Source organism: Vicia villosa, unplaced genomic scaffold, assembly GCF_029867415.1.
Source record: "Vicia villosa cultivar HV-30 ecotype Madison, WI unplaced genomic scaffold, Vvil1.0 ctg.000306F_1_1, whole genome shotgun sequence".
NCBI lineage: Eukaryota > Viridiplantae > Streptophyta > Magnoliopsida > Fabales > Fabaceae > Vicia > Vicia villosa.
Genome location: NW_026705134.1, coordinates 147,567 through 158,732, shown reverse-complemented (window position 1 = coordinate 158,732; position 11,166 = coordinate 147,567). Strand labels below are relative to the sequence as shown.

The window sequence follows — 11,166 nt, the reverse complement described above, 5'->3', positions numbered from 1 at the left end:
GCTGCAGGTGTTGCAATCACTTGGGCTGTGTTCAAGAGAGAATTCTTGCGGAGGTACTTTCCTGAGGATGTTAGAGGCAGGAAAGAGATTGAATTTTTGGAGCTGACACAAGGTAACATGACTGTGCCAGAGTATGCGTCCAAGTTTGTGGAGCTAGCAAAGTATTATGTCCACTACAATAATGATGAGGCTAGTGAATTCTCGAAGTGTGTTAAGTTTGAGAATGGTCTCCGCGATGAGAGTAAACAGGGTATCAGATACCAGAGGATTCGCAGATTTGTCGATTTGGTTGACTGCAGCCGAATCTTTGAAGAGGACAATATTAAACTGAAGTCGTCGCACTCTCGCGAGTTAGTCGACAGGAAAGGGAAAAAGCATATGGATCATGGTAAGCCTTATGGTAAGGGTAACCAGAAAGCTGGAGGCTGGAAGAAGCCTAGTGGGGGAGACTCTAGTGCCCCTATTAAGTGCTTCAAGTGTGGAGAACCTGGACATCGCATTCACGAATGCAAAAGTGAGGAAAAGAAGTGCTATAGATGTGGAAAGGCAGGTCACATTGCTATTGAGTGCAAAGGGAACACTGTAACTTGTTTCAACTGCGGGGAAGAAGGTCATATCAGTCCTAAGTGTCCTAAGCCGGGGAAGAATCAAGCTGGTGGTAAGGTGTTCGCCTTATCTGGTTCAGAGACTACTCCAGACGATCGGTTGATTAAAGGTACGTGTTTTATCCATGGCACTCCTTTAATTGCAATAATAGATACTGGGGCAACTCACTCGTTTATTTCATTGGATTGTGCTAAACGACTGAAATTGGAAATATCTGAGATTAATGGAAGTATGGTCATTGACACTCCTGCGTCGGGTTCAGTGACTACTTCGTTCGCTTGTTTGAACTGTCCAATTGATATTTTTGGTAGAGAATTCGGAATGGACTTAGTGTGCCTTCCATTGGAACAACTTGATGTTATCTTGGGTATGAATTGGTTGCAATTTAATCGGGTTCATATCAATTGTTTCACGAAGACGGTTATTTTTCCTGAAGATGTCAGTGTTGAGGATTTAGCGATGACGGCTAGACAAGTGGATGAAGCAATGAAGGACGGGGCTGTCGTGTTCATGTTGATTGCATCCATGGAAGTGAAAAAGAAGGCGGTGAGTAGTGACTTACCGGTAGTATGTGAATTTCCAGAAGTCTTTCCAGAAGATGTAAGAGAATTGCCGCCAGAGAGGGAGGTAGAATTTGCTATTGAACTAATTCCTGGAACTAATCCTGTGTCGATGGCACCTTATCGTATGTCGGCATCGGAATTGAATGAGTTGAAGAATCAATTGGAAGATTTACTTGAGAAGAAATTTATTGGTCCTAGTGTCTCACCGTGGGGTGCACCGGTGTTACTAGTGAAGAAGAAAGAAGGTTCAATGAGGTTGTGTGTGGATTACAGACAACTCAACAAGGTTACTATCAAGAATCGGTATCCCTTGCCGAGGATTGATGACTTGATGGATCAACTAGTTGGAGCATGTGTGTTCAGCAAAATTGACTTGAGGTCGGGATATCATCAGATTCGGGTGAAGACGGACGATATTCAGAAGACAGCATTTAGAACGAGGTGTGGTCATTACGAATATACAGTGATGCCATTTGGAGTAACCAATGCGCCGGGGGTTTTCATGGAGTATATGAATAGGATCTTCCATCCTTTTCTGGATCAGTTCGTAGTAGTATTTATTGATGATATTTTAATATATTCTAAGAATGAAGAAGAGCATGCAGATCATCTTAGAGTGGTATTGGAACTATTGAAGGAAAAGAAACTTTATGCAAAACTGTCAAAGTGTGAGTTCTGGTTAAACGAAGTGAGCTTTCTTGGGCATGTAATTTCCAAGGATGGTATTGCCGTTGACCCAACGAAAGTGGAAGCAGTGTCTCAGTGGGAAGCTCCGAGGTCAGTTTCCGAAATCCGTAGTTTCCTTGGTCTGGCGGGTTACTATAGAAAGTTCATTGAAGGTTTTTCAAAGTTAGCATTACCGTTAACTAAGTTGACTAAGAAGGGTCAAGCGTTTGTTTGGGATTCGAAATGTGAAGAAGGATTCCAAGAGTTGAAGAAGAGGTTGACTAGTGCGCCGATCTTGATTTTGCCGAATCCGGCGGAATCTTTTGTTGTGTATTGTGATGCTTCGTTGTCAGGATTAGGAGGTGTATTGATGCAGAATCAACAGGTAGTCGCTTATGCGTCGAGACAACTCAAGGTGCATGAGAGAAACTATCCGACTCATGACTTAGAGTTGGCAGCAGTGGTATTTGTGTTGAAGTTGTGGAGGCATTACCTATATGGTTCAAGGTTTGAAGTATTTAGTGATCACAAGAGTTTGAAGTACCTCTTTGACCAAAAAGAGTTGAATATGAGACAAAGAAGGTGGTTAGAATTTCTCAAGGATTATGATTTTGAACTGAATTATCATCCGGGTAAAGCAAATGTTGTTGCCGATGCATTGAGTAGGAAGTCCTTGCATATGTCTATGCTTATGGTGAGAGAATTGGATTTAATTGAGCAATTCCGAGATTTGAGTTTAGTATGTGAAGACACTCCTACCAGTGTTAAATTGGGTATGCTGAAGCTGACTAGTAGTATTCTTGAGGAAATCCGAGAAGGTCAGAAGACTGATGTAGAGTTGGTTGATAAGTTGACTCTGATTAATCAAGATAAAGGAGGTGAATTCAGAATCGACGAGAATGGTATAATGAGGTTTGGTAATCGTGTTTGTGTTCCTGATGTTGCCGAATTGAGGAAGAGTATTCTTGAAGAAGGACATCGTAGCGGATTGAGTATTCATCCTGGTGCTACCAAGATGTATCATGACTTAAAGAAGCTGTTTTGGTGGCCTGGAATGAAAAAGGAAATAGCTGAATTTGTCTATGCTTGTCTGACTTGCCAGAAGTCGAAGATTGAGAGTCGTCAGAAGAGTTATCATGATAAAAGGAGGAGGACACTTGAATTTCAAGCAGGAGATCATGTGTTCTTGAGGGTGACCCCCACAACTGGTGTTGGTAGAGCACTGAAATCAAGGAAGTTGACTCCGCGATTCATTGGTCCGTTCCAGATTACGGAGAGGGTGGGAGAAGTGGCGTATCGTATTGCGTTGCCACCGACGCTTGCGAATCTGCATGATGTATTCCACGTATCACAATTGAGGAAATACATTGCTGATCCATCTCATGTGATCCAAGTCGATGATGTACAGGTAAAGGACAATCTGACGGTTGAAACTTTGCCTATGAGGATTGAAGACCGAAGGCTGAAACAATTGCGTGGCAAAGAGATAGCACTGGTCAAAGTAGCTTGGGGAGGACCAGCAGGTGGGAATGTGACTTGGGAATTAGAGAGTCAGATGAAGGATTCCTATCCAGAGTTATTTGCCTAAGGTATGTTTTCGAGGACGAAAACTATTTAGTGGGGGAGAGTTGTAACACTCCAATTATTTTCATGATTTAATTTAATTAAATTAATTGAATTATGAGGAATTGAGCAATTGGGTTTGAGTTGTGGTTAGTAAGGGAGGGGGGTGCATTGGTAGGCCCTATTACTAATTAAAATAATTTTATTTTATTCTTAATAAAATAGAAGGAGTGGTAGAATAGAGAAGGTTACAGTATTGGGAAGAGAAGTTTGAACGTGAAAAGAGAAGAGGAACGGAGAAGTGCGACCGAGGAAGAACGAAGAATCAACCTTCAGGTAAGGGGGGACTCTTCCGTTTATCTTCTATTATGGGGTTATAGATAGTATGATAGAATTGATCGTGTTATTCGTATCAATTGGGTTATGCTTAGGTTGTAGAAATGTTAGGTTTTGGGAGGATTGATGCATAATGATTATATTGATTCATGTATTGGTGGTAATTGGATGGTTGAATGTATTATAAATGTGTTATAATATGTGTTATTTCACTGTATGCGAAATCTGGTTGGAATGAGATTTGGTTGGTAGTGATTCGGTGAAAGAGGGACGAAATCGCAGGCTGTTTCTGCTATTCGGAGCGCTGGGATTCGCCAGTTCGCGCCGCGTCCAGGAGTTGGCGCCGCGAACTGCGTGGCAGAAGGCCAGGAAGTTTTGTTGTGCTCAGTACGCGCCGCGAGGGTATGGCCGTGCCGCGAAGGCGTAGTTTTTATTCGTTCCGCGCCGCGAAACCTTGTTTGCGCCGCGAAGGCGTTGTTCCGATTCGTTCCGCGCCGCGAATGTGTGTGGCGCCGCGTGCTGTTAGTTGTTGCGATAGACCGTTTTGAAAAGTTTAAAAATGTGTAACTTTTAAACCGTAAGCCGGATTTTGGTGCCGTTTCGAGCACAGTGAAGCTAATCAAATTATTTATACAATCAAATGGTGTTTTGAGCTGTGGCTTGAATTATTTTTAAAACACTCGATCTTATTTGTTGTGGTGAGATATGTTTATAGGTATACTAACGAATGTCTTACCTGTATGATGATGTGGTTGTAACTGGTGTTTTATTATACATGTATTGCTGGTATGAAATATGTATTTTATTGATGATTATGATATTGATCGATGTATGTGGGTGATGAGCATGTTATGGTTGATGCATGCATTCATAATCATTTGGTGGCTGGTCCTTGACGATGGTGGATCAGTGGTAGCTAATTCCCATTGTGTGGAATTAGTGAGTGGGTGTTACCGTATCCTTGACGATGGTGGGTCGGTGAGTTGGGTTATCCCAGATTTTGGTACCACATGCATGTAGTTGCATTGCATTAGGCTGTTTTGATATTATAACATGAATGGAAGATTGTCCAATGTTATAATATGTGTTAATTTGATTGTTTACTTGCTGATGGTATGGTTTGAATCTGATCATAACTGTAATTGGGTGAATGGCATGTGAAATGATATTTTATTATCTATATCTTATAACATTAGTTAAATGTGAATGAGACTCACCCTTACTGTTGTTATTTTTTCAGATTAAGGAGTAGCTCTCGTACTTGGTGAGGATTAGCTCGTCAAGTAGTTCGTTAGAGTCAGTTGGGTCCGTGTCATGCTCTGGTCGTGTAACACTGGGGGCGTCGTTTAGAATTATTTGTTGAACTTTTATTTTGGATGGATTTGTATGTTGATGCTTTAAGTCTGTGACTTGGCTGTTTGTTATTCAGATGTTAAAGATAATTCCGCTGTGTTAACATGATGAATCTGAATAAATTTGGTTGACGTTCTCCTTTATGGCATGACATGAGTATTATTGTTTGAATTAAATGGAAGTTGTAATGCCCTTTTCATGTTAACTCTGATTATTTTCTATTATTATGCGGGGTATTAGAAGGGTGTTACATTTTCAACTGGTTAACTTCAGCTCTTAATAACTCTTGGTCTTGTTAAATTTCTTCCATAGTCTTTAGATACATGCTTCTTAGTTCAATGTGTCAAGGAATCAACTTAACGATCAACAACTAACTGGAAGGAAGCAACAACTGAAAATAAGGTTTTGAGCAACCTGAATGAATGAAAGGATTATGCACTGACATGCAATGCAAAATGTAATGCCAGATGCAAACAAGTAACCAGCAGAACCGTAGTAACCAATAGGATCATAACCCAGTCACCATCAAACAGAGACGAAACCACTCGAATAAGAACCATAGTCACCAACAACGTACCTGTAAAAATAATTGATTCCCGCCTCACTCATGAGTATAATCTAGGTTAGGGTAAGGTCGAGAAACGCAACATACGGTCTGCCTGAAAGTAAGTACCATCACAGCGCGGATGCGGGTGACGATAATACCTCCATTTAAAACCACTACTATGCTCGTAGTCACATAATCCATCATGAGGCATACACCTCGAGACAAACCATGCTCTCACTCTATCCTAGTGTTCCTGTGGTTCACACATAGCCTGGGTACTGGGCCTTTTACCATAGTAACATCCCACCCACCAGAAAAAAAACAGCAGATCCAAAACAGTATATATACAGAACAACAGATAACCAGAATATAACAGCAAATAAAGAAATATATACAAATATACAAATAAAACATAAAGAAAGCAAAGACCCAAAGATAAAATCAAACAAGGGCTAGGACTAACACTTAGGACGGGCCTAACAAAGGTCATTTTGTCCCCAGTGAAGTCGCCAGCTGAAACAACTGCATCGAAATCATCAAGATGAAATCAATGAAGTCACCATCGATTGTTTATTTATCCCAAAAATAGGAAAGTAAAACATCGACTAAAACCTATAAAGAAAACAAACAATGGTCTTACGACCCAAAGAAACAGGTAAGGATGTCGGTTACGCAAGGAGAAGGGGTTAACACTCCTCACGTCCGTCGTACTCGACGGGATCCGCTCTTGTTAGTCTAAATCTAAGGGTGTTATCTAAAAATATAAACCTAAAACTAAAGGGAAATGCGCGAAGACAGAAGAGAAAAGAAACACGGGGAAAAGAAAGAAAATATATACAAGATTGTGCTCGTTCAGGCCCCGCGACCTAATGCCTACATATCCCGATTAAGGAATCAGAGCAGACGTAGTTCGGCTCAAAAGATTTTGTGTGTGTGTGTGATGTTAAACGTCGCATTCCACTGTTGCTCGACCTTTGGAGACTCATGCAATTGTTGCGGAACGGAGTTAACATGTGTTTAAAAAGAAAATCGAACAAAGCATTTTGAAATGAAAAGAAAATATAAAAGATGAATATATACAAACATAAGTAGATAAAAAGGAAAATAAACAAGTTAAAATATTTTTGTGGTTTTTAATATGAAAATGAAAATAAAGTCTAAATTTAAAATAAGATCATGTTTTTGGTATTTTTTAATATCAACTAAAAAAATTAACACACAAGAAAACTAAAACAAGAGAAATGGGCTATAGAAGAAAATTTTACTTTGTACCCCTACAATTATACTCATACTCCTACACATAAAAAATTAAGACCGAAATACCCTCGTATAAATAATACATATTTTAAAATTTTTCATTTTTTTTCACATTTAAAAAAAAAAATCGAAACACCTAAAAATATATAAACCGGAACACTTTTTCAAAGTATTTCGGTTTAAAAAAAAATACACCGGAACACTTGAAAAAAGAGTTCCGGTAGTCAAAATTTTCAAGTTACATACCGGAACACTTAGTTAAAGTCTTCCGGTAATTGTAAAGTTGAATAAAGTGGATGCTAAGGTGCAAACCGAAACACTTTAAAAAAGTGTTCCGGTGGTTTAATTTTTTTAAAAAAACTAGTCAGAGACCCGTGCTGTCACACGGGTAATTTTCTATTGATGTTGTGTCCAACAACAAGAAATCAACGGACAAAATGATATATCATTAGTAATGTTAAATGTCATACAAATGAAGGAGTTTTAAGGTATGAATCAAAAGATTTGTTTTTAAATGAGTAGTACAATACAAAACGTGTTACAAACGGTTACACCGAAACAAAAAAAAAACAATTCTCCAAAAGGTTTGTGAAGGAGTCTTAATGTATCGCACACGTTCCTCGATGAAGTGAATGAAATCATCCTGAAATAGAAAAATAACATAAACAAAATTACATTCTATACATTTGTAAATTCAAAGTGGTCAATTATAATTGTTTATGACATGATAAGATTTTCCTTTTAAATTCACACCTTTCAAATGTTATGGAAGACTTCCTTGAATACAACATTGGTGGTAGAGATAATCGGTTCCTTGTCTTTGTCATGAATAAGAATCCTTAATCCCTTTTTTGATTTGACTCTTGAAATAGCCACATATAATTGTCCATGGCTAAAAACCTCTTTTGGCAAATATAATCCAACATGATCAAGTGATTGACCTTGAGACTTGTTAATAGTCATGGCAAAGGAAACAATAATTAGAAATTGGCGTCGCACCAATTTAAATGGCCATGAGGACTGTGATGGGGACAAAGACATTCTAGGAATATAAAAGAGGTTACCAATATTTTTTCCAGAAATGATCTTAGCTTCTATGACATGAGCAGCAAGTCTGGTTACAGTAAGCCTTGTACCATTGCACAATCCTTCAGACTGATCTAGGTTGCGCATCAACATAATAGTGGCCCCAACTTTCAACTTGATTGAATGGTTAGGCAATCCTGAAGTTTTAAGAGCATTTAGGAACTCCGGTGTCACGTGCTCATACGCATCAAAGGTAGTTGCCCCAGATTTATCAATAGAATCACTACTAAAGTATTCTTTCTCTTCTCCTACAACAATTGAAAAAGATATATATTTAGTTAGCTTATTCTGCAAAAAATAGGTCAAGTTGTCTAATCAAAAGGTATATAATATTGACATGCTTAAATTGTACTAAGTGCAATTTTAATACCTGGAAGAAGGTCTGTGATATATTGATTTATATCATCAACAACTTCAATTGTTGAAGCCAATATCGCACGACTTTGTAGATAGTTGGAATCAAGAAAATTATGAAGAGATCAGGATATGTATCTTCAACAATTGCCTTAATTGGATCAGAAAAGTTAGAAATTAAGAACTCATCTGGAATACAAATATCAGCATAGCCATCGTTAGGCTCACACATGGTCCCATCTCCAATATTTAAAATCCACTCAGAAAAGCTCCTTATGTCATTAGCTGTAGAATCAGGTGGACCAGTTTGCAAGCGCATGTTCTTTGTAAGCCTTAATACTCTACAATGATCCCAAATATAAGAAGCATTGATTCTGGCATGGATAATATCAGATCTTGTACCTCTTGGTATAACAGGGAGAATTTGTCTGAAGTCACCACCAAAGACAACAACCTTACCTCCAAACACTGTTTCACATGGCTTTGTGGGTCCACTCATAATATCCTTTAAGGATTTGTCCAGAGATTCAAAGCAAAACTTGTTAGCCATAGGAGCCTCATCCCATATGATTAGATCTGTTATCTTGAGAAGCCCAGCAAGATCATCCTTTTTTTCAATGTTGCAAATAGAAGTTTCTAAGGTAGGGAGAGTGTGGTGTCGTTTTCTTTACCTCCCCGTTTCACTTGGGAGGACGGCACGCTATACCCTTCACACGAAATTTGGAAGGAGAATGCGCCCGTGGTGGGATGAATTTTGTTTCAGTTCTTCCTACGATATCACACGAACTTTCTTACTTGTCCTACGAGTAGGAAAGAGGAAAAAAGATCTCAACTAAACCCTAGGAGTTTGCTAAGTGTGGGAATTTCACCTAGACTAGAAATTCTGGAGTCCGGGGGGTCGGTTATACATAGGGAAGTGTTTAAACACCCTACATATCTGTAGTACTCTACAAGAACCTTCTCTGTGTCATTGTGATTGTGTTTATTGCTAATGATTGGGAAAGTTTCTCCTTTGTGTTAGGAGAAGGAATTGAATTGATTTTAAAAGACAGACAGACAAACAAACTGACTATTTTTGGTGTTTTATTAGCTCGCTGAGATTCCTTGTGAACCTCATGCCTACATATCCCTAGTGGAAGTCAGAGCTTAAAGTAGTTCGGGGAACTAACTAGGGAAATTAGTGTTTTTGGTGCCTTGCTTGAAGCTCAAGGGTGAAGCTTGAATTAAATCTCTGTTTACAGCAAAGAGACATGAAATTATCTCTACAGAGAGGTATTTGTACTATTCTACCACAAACATTTAAAGGAGTGACAGAATAACTGAATTCATTTCATTCAAGAGGGGGACCTTACTTGTGTGTGCAAGTATGCCAGTCAGATGCCTCTTAAATGAAAGAAAGATGCTCATCCAAATTAGGGAAAGTTGTCACATGTCTGGGTTTTACTGCCAGCTCATGCCTTTCAAAATCCTAAATGGGAGACTTGATTAAAATTGAAATGAAATGTAATGTTTGTTTGAATGTGGTAGAGTAGTATAAATAACTCTCTATAGAGATAAGCTATGTCTATCTACTGTATAAAAGATTTGACTTTAGCTGGCTTATATGAGGCCCAAGCTTGAGGCTTTTTGATTGATTTATTGATTATTATTTGACTCTGGGAGATGACTCCACTGGGGATTAATTACAGGGTATTTTTGTGTTCTGTACGAAGCCCAGAATTGAGGCTGACTCTATTTGGAGAGTGTTTATTTGATGGATTTTATTTGGTGTTCTGTACAAAGCCCAGAATTGAGGCTGACTCTACTTAGGGAGACTCTATTTGTGTGCCTTGTACAAAGCCCAAGGTTGTGGCTGACTGCTGAGGAAATTGGGTTTTTTAGACTATGACTCTATTTTTGTGTGCCTTGTACAAAGCCCAAGGTTGTGGCTGACTCTAGTTAGGGAAAACATTATTTTCTGCCTTGTACAAAGCCCAAGGTTGAGGCTGACTCTTAAGTGAATTAAGTATGGATGACTCTATGGGGAAAAGATCCTAAGTGTTAGGAATCTTTGACACATGAAAATATGGTTTATCTGCCTTGTACAAAGCCCAAGGTTGTGGCTACTGAATGGTGAAGAACTCACTGGGGAGACTCTATTATCTGCCTTGTACAATGCCCAAGGTTGAGGCTGACTCTTGACAGGGGAGTTTTATTGTTTGGGTGCCTTGTATGAAGCCCAAGGTTGAGGCTAACTGTTTTTGTTGGTTTTAACTCTACTGGAGATTAAAAAAAAACTGTTTTTCTTTGGAAGCTAACCCTTTCCAGGGATTTTGACTCAGCTGGTGGTATTGTTTGTGAAAGATTGACTTTATCATGTTTTTTTTTTTGGAGGCTGACCCTTTCCAGGGGTTTTGACTCTTTTAAGGGAAATTATCTCTTAAGAGAAATGAATCTTTATTTAATTATTAATTGATTTTGGAGGCTAACCCTTTCCAGGGGTTTTTGTTAAAATGAAGGAATGTGTGGAAGCTAACCCTTTCCAGGGGATTTTGTTAAAAATGATTGGCAGAAATATTATCTAGTGGAGACTTCTTGTTTAAAGCCCAAGATGAAGGCTGACTCATGCTGAGGATGATCAAAACATGGATCCTAGACTCTGCTAAGGAAGATTGATGAAGATAAGGGTGACAGAGACTATCCATGTCTCTCATTCCAAAATGTGTACTCAATGTAAAATTGAGACAAACTTAGCTTGTTTAAAGTCTGGTTTAAATTGGAAGAAACTCACCAGGGTAGGCTAAAAGGTGACTAAAGACCTGTTCCTATGTTTATAAGAAACCTGATGGGTCCTTG

At 38.9% G+C, this 11,166-nt stretch overlaps 1 pseudogene; it reads right to left on the bottom strand.

Annotated features, from left to right (window-relative positions):
- Nucleotides 1–7,647: 7,647 nt before the first annotated feature.
- Nucleotides 7,648–11,166, bottom strand: part of LOC131626568 (uncharacterized) — a 45,277-nt pseudogene continuing 41,758 nt past the window's right edge.